The sequence below is a fragment of the Phragmites australis genome, chromosome 17 (genome assembly GCF_958298935.1).
Source record: "Phragmites australis chromosome 17, lpPhrAust1.1, whole genome shotgun sequence".
NCBI lineage: Eukaryota > Viridiplantae > Streptophyta > Magnoliopsida > Poales > Poaceae > Phragmites > Phragmites australis.
Window position 1 is genome coordinate 8,221,176 of NC_084937.1, and position 8,597 is coordinate 8,229,772.

Genomic DNA, 8,597 nt, shown 5'->3' on the forward strand with positions numbered 1-8,597 from the left:
CACCTTCAATGTTTGTGGCTAGCCTCAGCCCGGTGTAAAAAGTCATTGTTGTTTATCTGGTTAAAAGAGGAAAAATCAAAAAATAGATTAATGTTACTTTGATTAATCAGAGAAATGATGTGATAGCCATGTTATAAAAATAGATGATGTAACAAGCACGTCAATCATAACTGCTGTTGTAAATCACTTCAAAGACCCAGTATTTAAAGCTTAGAGGGTTAAATAAACGATTTTAAAATTTAAGAATTATCTAGACACTAACAATAGTTCAGAAGAGTAATTTAGACTTTTTTTTAGCATACAAGTACTTCAGTTCATAGAAAACTGCTAATTTGATACAGCAGGAAGAAAAGATGCAACGTGAAATAAATTTAACTTGATGAGCTAAAATATTTCAGCTTTTCTATGTCAACCACAAACAGGTAAATAAAAATGTCCTCGCAAAAGAAAAGAGAATTACAGTTCGAGATAAAGGGAAGCTAGATATCTCGGCAAAAATATTTTTACACTGAGGTTACAGCATTGTCCACTAGTGGCTGCAAATGAAACAGGTGAGGTCCACATTGTTAATTTTCAAATCACAGATCATATTTCTGCTAGCAATTGCTGGCTTGAAACCAAGCATGAGAGCTACAAACACTGGCTTTCAGAAGCTGGGACCAAACAATCTGATTCTCAGACTGCAAGTACTACGTCATCAGAAACTATGCAGATCCGGAGACAAAATGCTAAAAACCAAGTAGAAATTGGACTCATTTTTTAAGTGCATTCATCCTGTCCCTCAGGTAATACAGCTTAGCTCTCCTGACTTTCTTCCTGTCCAAGATCTTGATTTCTTTACTGTTTGGCGAGTAACTGAATGCAAAAGAGAAGTTGCATCAAGAAAATAGTCCAAGCAAAATAGTTAATAGCTATTTAATAGAGGCAGGTTTCCATTCAAATTATGAAGCATAACAAAGGCAGGTTGCCATTAAAACTATGAAACGTAATTTGGTGAAAGCTCAAGAGGATCTAGTATTATATATGCAGGCAAAGGTGCATGGGTAATATGCAACGATAACTTTCACGTTTAACTTCAACTTATACTAATTCTGAATATTAAAAAAATGAATAGATGTAACTGCAGAACAAAGTACACAGATCCTGAGAATAAAAGGAGAAAGGGCATATAATCTACTTTCTTTTGGCTTCCTTATTGCTACTTATGTCATTCTTCTAATGTTCTCATTTCCACAGCAACTGCAGAGCGAAGAAAGACAATGCTATGGAATCCAAACAGTTGAGGTTTGAACATAACTGGATGAATTGTTTATGAAACTACAAACTCCATCTGCAATAATATGTTAACAGGGCACAAGCAATTATGTATACCATTCTGAAAAAATGGTCAAACGAATAACATGTGCCTGCTGCTTGGTGCCAGACACTACCGGTGCCGATCTCAAACTCAATTGCTTAAAGAGCCATTACCTAGATCATAGCATGGTTGAGAATATAGTATTCACAAATTTACAACAAATGGAAGGACCAGTGTGATACTAAATCGGACTACCTGAGAACAGTTTTCCAGTTCTGCAAACATCCAACTACATTCTCATACACGAACTACACATCTATAATTTAACAGGCCTTAATTCATCCGTACATACCAAAATTGTAAGGCTATGCACAAATAAAGAATATGAACTTCCTGTCTGCCATCCTAAAGGACATGGAAAAATTGCCCACTAAAAAAACAGTTTAATAATGATTATCATATTTGAATGAACAAGTAGTTAATTCTCGCAGCACAAGGATAGTACAGAACCAGGACGTACTTCAATTTCAGTATGATAAGTTCCTAAACCAAGCAGTATAAAAGTAAATATGGAGAAGAGAAGTAAATATCTTGTTTCACTTACAGTGGAAAGACAGACTCGACTCCCACACCAGCTACTAATCTGCACATTCTGAAAGTTGTATTGATCCCGGCATTGCGCCTTCCTATCACAATCCCTTTCAATGTAGACTCGTGCCATTTGTTCTCGGGAACTTGCTGTTTATAAACAGGATCAGAACCACAAACATGACAAAATACCACTAAAGCAGGAATGTAAAATACTATACCAGTCTTATTTGAATGATGCGTCCTGGCTGTAAATCAGGAATCTCTCTCTCTCTCTGAACGGACCTTTTCAACTGCTTCTTTGTTTAAGATCTGCAAGATCATGCTGATTTATGTCCTTATGGTAACATTGCTGTTACTGGATCAATTATAGTTCCTGCAAGTAACACTAGGCTTACATTCATAATGTGCCTGGCAGTCTTGTCGGGCCTCTTGAACCTAATGCATGAGGGGGTGCTCAACAGCAGGAGAGGTGGAATCATCATCCTCGAGAGCAACCTCGGCATTTCCCACGGTCGACAAACCCCTAATCGCGAGAGCTTTTCGCATAGAAACCAGAGGCGGCAGGAATACCATCGCGGGGAATGATCTGGACAGGACAAATTAGTACAACACACAGGATTACATACATAAAAAGAAAGAAAAAACATCTCCAATTCGAATCCAACCCCAAATGGACGAATCCACACATAAGGCCTCAGGTGATTGACCAACGACTGGTTAGTTCCTGGCTGTGCAACTACAAGAGGAGTGGCTGCACATGCCAAGAGCTTCTTCGCAGAGGATCCACGGCTTCCGGCTCGGCAGACACTCCGAAGCAAAGATTGCATCCTGCGACGCGCACCCTGCACATAAAAAGCACGAATAGGGATCAGAAGGTGTACCTAGATTCCGTTTCTGACAGGAAATACAGAAATGCATGAGCAGCAGATAAACCCTAGTTCCTACAATAATCTTGGTCAAAAAGACACATTTTTTTGGAAAATAAAACTCTATTAACTAGTAATCCGCGACGCAAGCAAATTCGCAACAAAGTGGATGATGGGCAGCGGGGGCGGATCTACCACCCCGGCGAGCTCTGGTGGCCGGCGGCGCAACACCCACCCCCACCCCTACCCCCAAGCGAAGCAACAGCGAGGGAGAAAACCATCAGAAATGCAGTCTCTCTCGATCAGCAGCAGAACAGAATGAACGAGGGAGCCAGTCCAAGCCCGAAGACACCAATCCAAGCTTGGATGGAGCCAGACCGGGGAGGACGACAACGAGGAAAGGAAGAGAGGTGGGAATTGCCGGATCTGCGTGGCGGCGGCGAGGGTTGGGAAAAGAATGCAGTGTAGTGTGGATTTTGTGAGTGGTTCCGCCCGTCGACTCGGTTGGGTTGCAGCAGGAGAGCATGCCCTGCTTTGGGTTAGGTCCCAACTAGAAAGTTGGCGTGGCTTTGTGTTGATACGCGTGTGATGTAGGTTGGTTGGATCCACGTGTATGTGGCTATAGATGTTGCACTACAAAAGTAGGAAGTAAAAATAAGAAATGTAATTTAGTCTTATAGAGTACTCTCTCTGATTGCAAATGTAGGTTGTTTTAGACTTGTGTACAAGGATTAAGAAAATAGATCAAATGACCTTGTTACCTTTCATTTATTCTGCATTGAAAAAGATAACTTATTCATTTGTGAGAGTGGTAGCATTTATTAAACAAGAGCAAGACGGAAACAAAAGAAAAACAAATGCATAGAAGTTCGAGAATGACTTATATTTAGAAAATAGTTAAGGAGGCTAAAACGACCTACATTTGTAATAGAGGGAGTATCATTTTGTGTCAAGTAAGAAGCCCAATTGTAAACTGAGCTGGAGGATCATGCGACTATATTAGGACATATTAGTACTGAACCAGGAAACTGCATGCGGATTGATCATGTGGTAGTACAAGGGTATTTTTAAGAGAAGTAAAAAGTATAACTATGTATTTGTATTTGTATTTGCACATGGAGGGGAGGACAAGCCACTTGGAAGGCGCGTGGTTGGTGGGACGGAGCACAAGGCTACGGTGGCATAATCTCTTCTAGTTCATTTCACCGATTATTTGTAACCTTGAAATGGTGAATTGATAGTGCTGCGAAGTTGTAAGTAATGAGATCTGTATTTGTGACCTTGAAATGGTGAATTAGCAGTAGTGGTTGTCGGTTGATGTTTAGCTATCCAATTATCTCAAATAAGGACAGATGGAGCACCACAACGATTCTTCAGATTGCATAGAATTGTGTAGATTCAGAGACTTTTCTGAGTAGTTACTCTTTCTATCTTTGTTTTTTGCTCTTTCCTTCTTTTAGCCTACTATAGTATTAGAAGATCCACGAATAGCACACAGCTTCATGGCGTCTGATTATTGTGTGGTTTCATTAGACTACACTGAGAGATCGATTATGTGGTTACCTGAATTACAGCACTTTCTGACGGATTTTTCATCTTCGGGTACCTTTCTACGCCTGTCAATGTACCTCCTGAACCAACTGAGGCCGCAAACATATCCACTTTGTCTGCTGTGTCCTTCCATATCTCAGGTCCTGATGTTTTAAAAAGAATGACCATGAAGTACGAATCCATGATGCCCAGGACTATCATACCAAAACAAAAATGGCTCATAATTGAAGATAAAATTTAGTTGTGATTCGTAAGGAATGGGAAATTTGGATTTTTTTTTCCCAATGTAAGTACCAGTCCATTTGATGTGTGCCTCTGGATTTGTCGGGTTAGTTACTTGATCAAAACAATGTGAATTCGGTATACTCTTCATCAGCTCTTCCACCTTGTCATTCATTCTCTTAAACCCAACTGCAGGATCTGCGGCAGATGAAAGAAAGCCATTACTTTAAGCTTACCGGTGATAAACCTGAAGATGTTCTGTAAGAGAAACACTAATCAGTAATCTAGTGTAACGATCTATAACCAACCAGGAAAACACAATGTAGGAACAAAAGCCTACAAATTTAACAGAGAAATATTTGCTCGAAAGAAAATACTACATGAGGTACTTCTCACCTGTTAGTATTAATACAGCGCCCAAAAATCTCAGTAGCATCTGCTTGTCAAGCGATTATTTAGCAGGCATAGCAGCGATAAACCTGTAGCCTCTCTAAACAGCAATGAACACCAATCCGATCCCGAGATTGCCGCCTGTCGGCTCAATTAGTGTCGTAACACCAGGTGAAATCAAGCCCATTTCCTCTGCATCTTCAATCATTCTGCAGACAAAATGCATTCCAAAACAAGGCTTAGAATTACAGTTGTAATACTAGCACAACTAAACATATGGACGAAAACAAAAACTGGCCCATGTGATTGAAGAAATAAGCTACTGTGAATGAACACACCGGAGAGCACTCCTCTCCTTAACCAAGCAATATATAGTTTAAAAAATTTGTAGGAGAAAGTACTGACCACAATGCCACCAGGCTCAACGAAGTTTGATACAGATTCCCAATACATTATTCTGAATAAAGAACATATGGAAGAAACGTTAACCACTGAACTGCTTGCGACGAAGGTAAATTTATTTTCTTGAATAATCAAAATATCCAACAAGGTAACTCTCATCTATTTACTGTACTATGTAGTTCTGTAGATCAGAAACTACAGAGCCAATTGGAACTTGACTTTGGGGGCCAGAAAATATCATACAACCTAAAGGCTATGGCTGTTCACTATCCCAGGATGGCTTGTCAAGACCTGCACACTGAACAGTGTCATCAGAACTAATGCTTCTAGTTATTCCAGTACTAGCAACGTTGACAACTACATGCACTAAAAACTCTCTTAAGAGTTTCCAATCAAACTATAGGGTGGCTCAGACCATCCCAACTATTTTTCTTTTATTTCGTTTTCTTTTTATTCTCTTCTCCGTTCTTATTCTCTTTATTTTTCCTCATCTTCAACAGCTTCCCTTCGAAGTAATTCATAAAAAAAAATCACATCCTAGAGAGAATGACATTAGAAATCCCTTCCTAAAGGAAAATCGTTGGAGCGTTAAAAGTAACAAAAATACCTTCACGAAGGGATTCTACGTCACGAAGGAAATCGTTAGGTATGATCTGAGAACAGGTCATAGTTGTTGTACCTTTTTGCATGACCATCTCGATGCAATCCAATGGCATCCAATGTCCCTTTGTCTGTAATAATTTTGAATTTCCTATCTTACTTTGTCTCAAGTATATCATCAACCTGAGATGAGAGAAAAACACAAAATTTCACGCATCAAAAAATCAGGCAGAAACCAGCACGGCGGCGGTACCTCCGATGTCGAGCGCGGGAGGAAGATGGGCGGTTTCAGCCATCGAGGTCCCTGCGGATCTCGGCGCCCGAGAAATCGACAGCGCGCCCACGGTCCATCACACCGGCCTCGCCGCTGTCATAGATCGCTGTGGGCCCGGGATTACGCCACCTGCATTCGCTTCGCTGCCTCCACTTCGTCGTCGCCACCGCCTCGATTTGACTCCTGCGTCTGCTGCGCTCTGCTGTGCCGGCGTTTGGGACTCTCGTCGCTTGCTGTCTCGGTCTCGCTCACGCCGCGTCGCACGGCGCACGGACGGACGGAGAGTCGTGGTTGTGCAACACGTATATGAAGCATTGCGCTGCCCACTGTGGTGATGACAGAGGCGAAGAGTGCGGCGCGACTGTGCGAGCAGTTGAGGCGGCGGCACCGGGGGGTCACGCGTGCGGCAAAGGAAAAGGCGGCAGCGGCGGAGATTGCCGTCATGCGCGGGGAAGGAAAAGGCGACGACCGCATCCGTCATGGGCGGGACCGCGGGACACAGGAGGAAGGGTCCATAGGATAGGGGACAGAGGAGAGGGCCCCACCGGTGGCGACGCCAGGAGAGGCGATGGCGGTGCAGGAGGCCAGGGGAGATAGCGTGCTTAGTGGGCGATGGCATGCCGGAGCCAGCGAAAGGCGGAGGACGACGGCGGTGGTCGTCCCGCGCTGGGAGGAGGAGGTGGCTGGTTGTAGCGTCGGCGGTGAAGGAGGAGTAGCGGGCGTCCCAGTAGACGGCGGCGCCTCGCGGACCTCGTAGAGGCCTGGGCCAGGCGCTCAGCATCTCAACGGCGGTATGGATGTGAGGGCGGAGGTGAGGCGGGCTCCGGCGGCTCGCGGCGTTCCTGATGTGGCTTGGCATCTTCCTTCGATAGTGCAGCTGACTTTTCACGGAGCTTAGGTGGATTCGAGATGTGGGGAGGATGTCTACGAACTCACGGTGTTCTTCCGTGTTATTCTTGCTAGCGAACATTTGCTTTTTTGCTTGCCTTATTCTTTACTAGAAAAAATGGTGCGGCAGATACCCTTAGGGCTTGTTTGGGAGCAAGGAGATGTAAATCCAGGGTAGGAAATCCCAAGGGGGATTAGAGTGCACTTCATTTTTCCTGCGGACGATTTGCTCCCTTCCCTGCCACTATTTAGGGTGGAAGGGATAAAATCCCTGGGAATAAAATTTGATCACGAGAATAATACAGCAGGGTTTTAGAGGCGTAAATAATGCTGCACTGATTAACAACACGCACTGATTAACAACACGCAAACAATACTGCACTGATTAACAACACGCACTGATGAACTAAAAATCGAAGCTGTATTGCCAAAGTCCTGCTTCAAATTGCTTACATTAGAATACTGATTCATCCAACTGACACAAGGGTCCTAAAATTCAACACTACATAAAAAATCATTGCATCATATTGGTATGTCCAGCATGATTTTAGACGAGGGACAGCAAATAGAAGAAGCGTCATATCCGCTGCCTTCTGCTTGTAATCATCTTGTCGAACTGAATTTTGATCTCCACTACTCCAACAACTTGTATATGGCCCTGAAATTTGAATTCATATTAAATAATTTGAATGTGATGCATACATCCAATACAGCACGATTTGAAACGTGCAGATTGTCATGGAAGGAAGCAACATGCAATTCAATGTGTAATAGAATGTAAAACATATATATATATCTAAAATGTAAGCCCAAAATTGCAAGAGAAAACAGCAAAAGAAAGTATGAAAGGCAAGGAGATTTAGACCAGGCTAAACTCATGCGACTGCAACTACGGTCACTTGCAAAGTTGCAATAATTCAGATGAAATGATAAAATAGAATGAAAGTGAAATGTATTGCCATCGAAAATATAGACAACTACGGGTAGCAAATACAAATATTAACAGTTACCCCAAGCCAGCAAACTATAGCAAACTGTCTGATTTTGAACTCAAATATACAAATCTTTAGAGATATGCATGTGACCTACTCTCAACACAACTCTATTCTACATAATGCAGTTTATGTCTAGATAAGTATCAGAAGCTCAGATGGAGCCATCAGCCTTGGATCCTAACAAATCATCTAGGAAGAATAAATACAACCACAAACAATCTCACTTGCATTGCAGACAGATATTGTTCACTCACAGTTTGAATTATTTTACCTTCTTCGAATCTTTCAATCTTCCAGCTGTTGCAGGAACAACATAACAATCAATCAAGCAGAAATTTGAAAGGATCATACCTATGGAGTAATTTTCTTCTTCAGCCAAATTAATCGCACATTTGGGTTCTTGGTTTTGATGAATATTTGTCTGTTCACCTTACTTTCGAAGACCACCAATGCGTCTGCCTTCTCTTCATCGGTTAATTCTTCCATGGCTTCCAAGTTATCGATACACTTTTCAATGGAAT

General features: G+C 42.2%; 1 pseudogene; it reads right to left on the reverse strand.

The window, feature by feature from the left end:
* Positions 1–462: 462 nt before the first annotated feature.
* LOC133897327 (uncharacterized) lies at positions 463–7,210 on the reverse strand (annotated as a pseudogene).
* Positions 7,211–8,597: the final 1,387 nt, after the last annotated feature.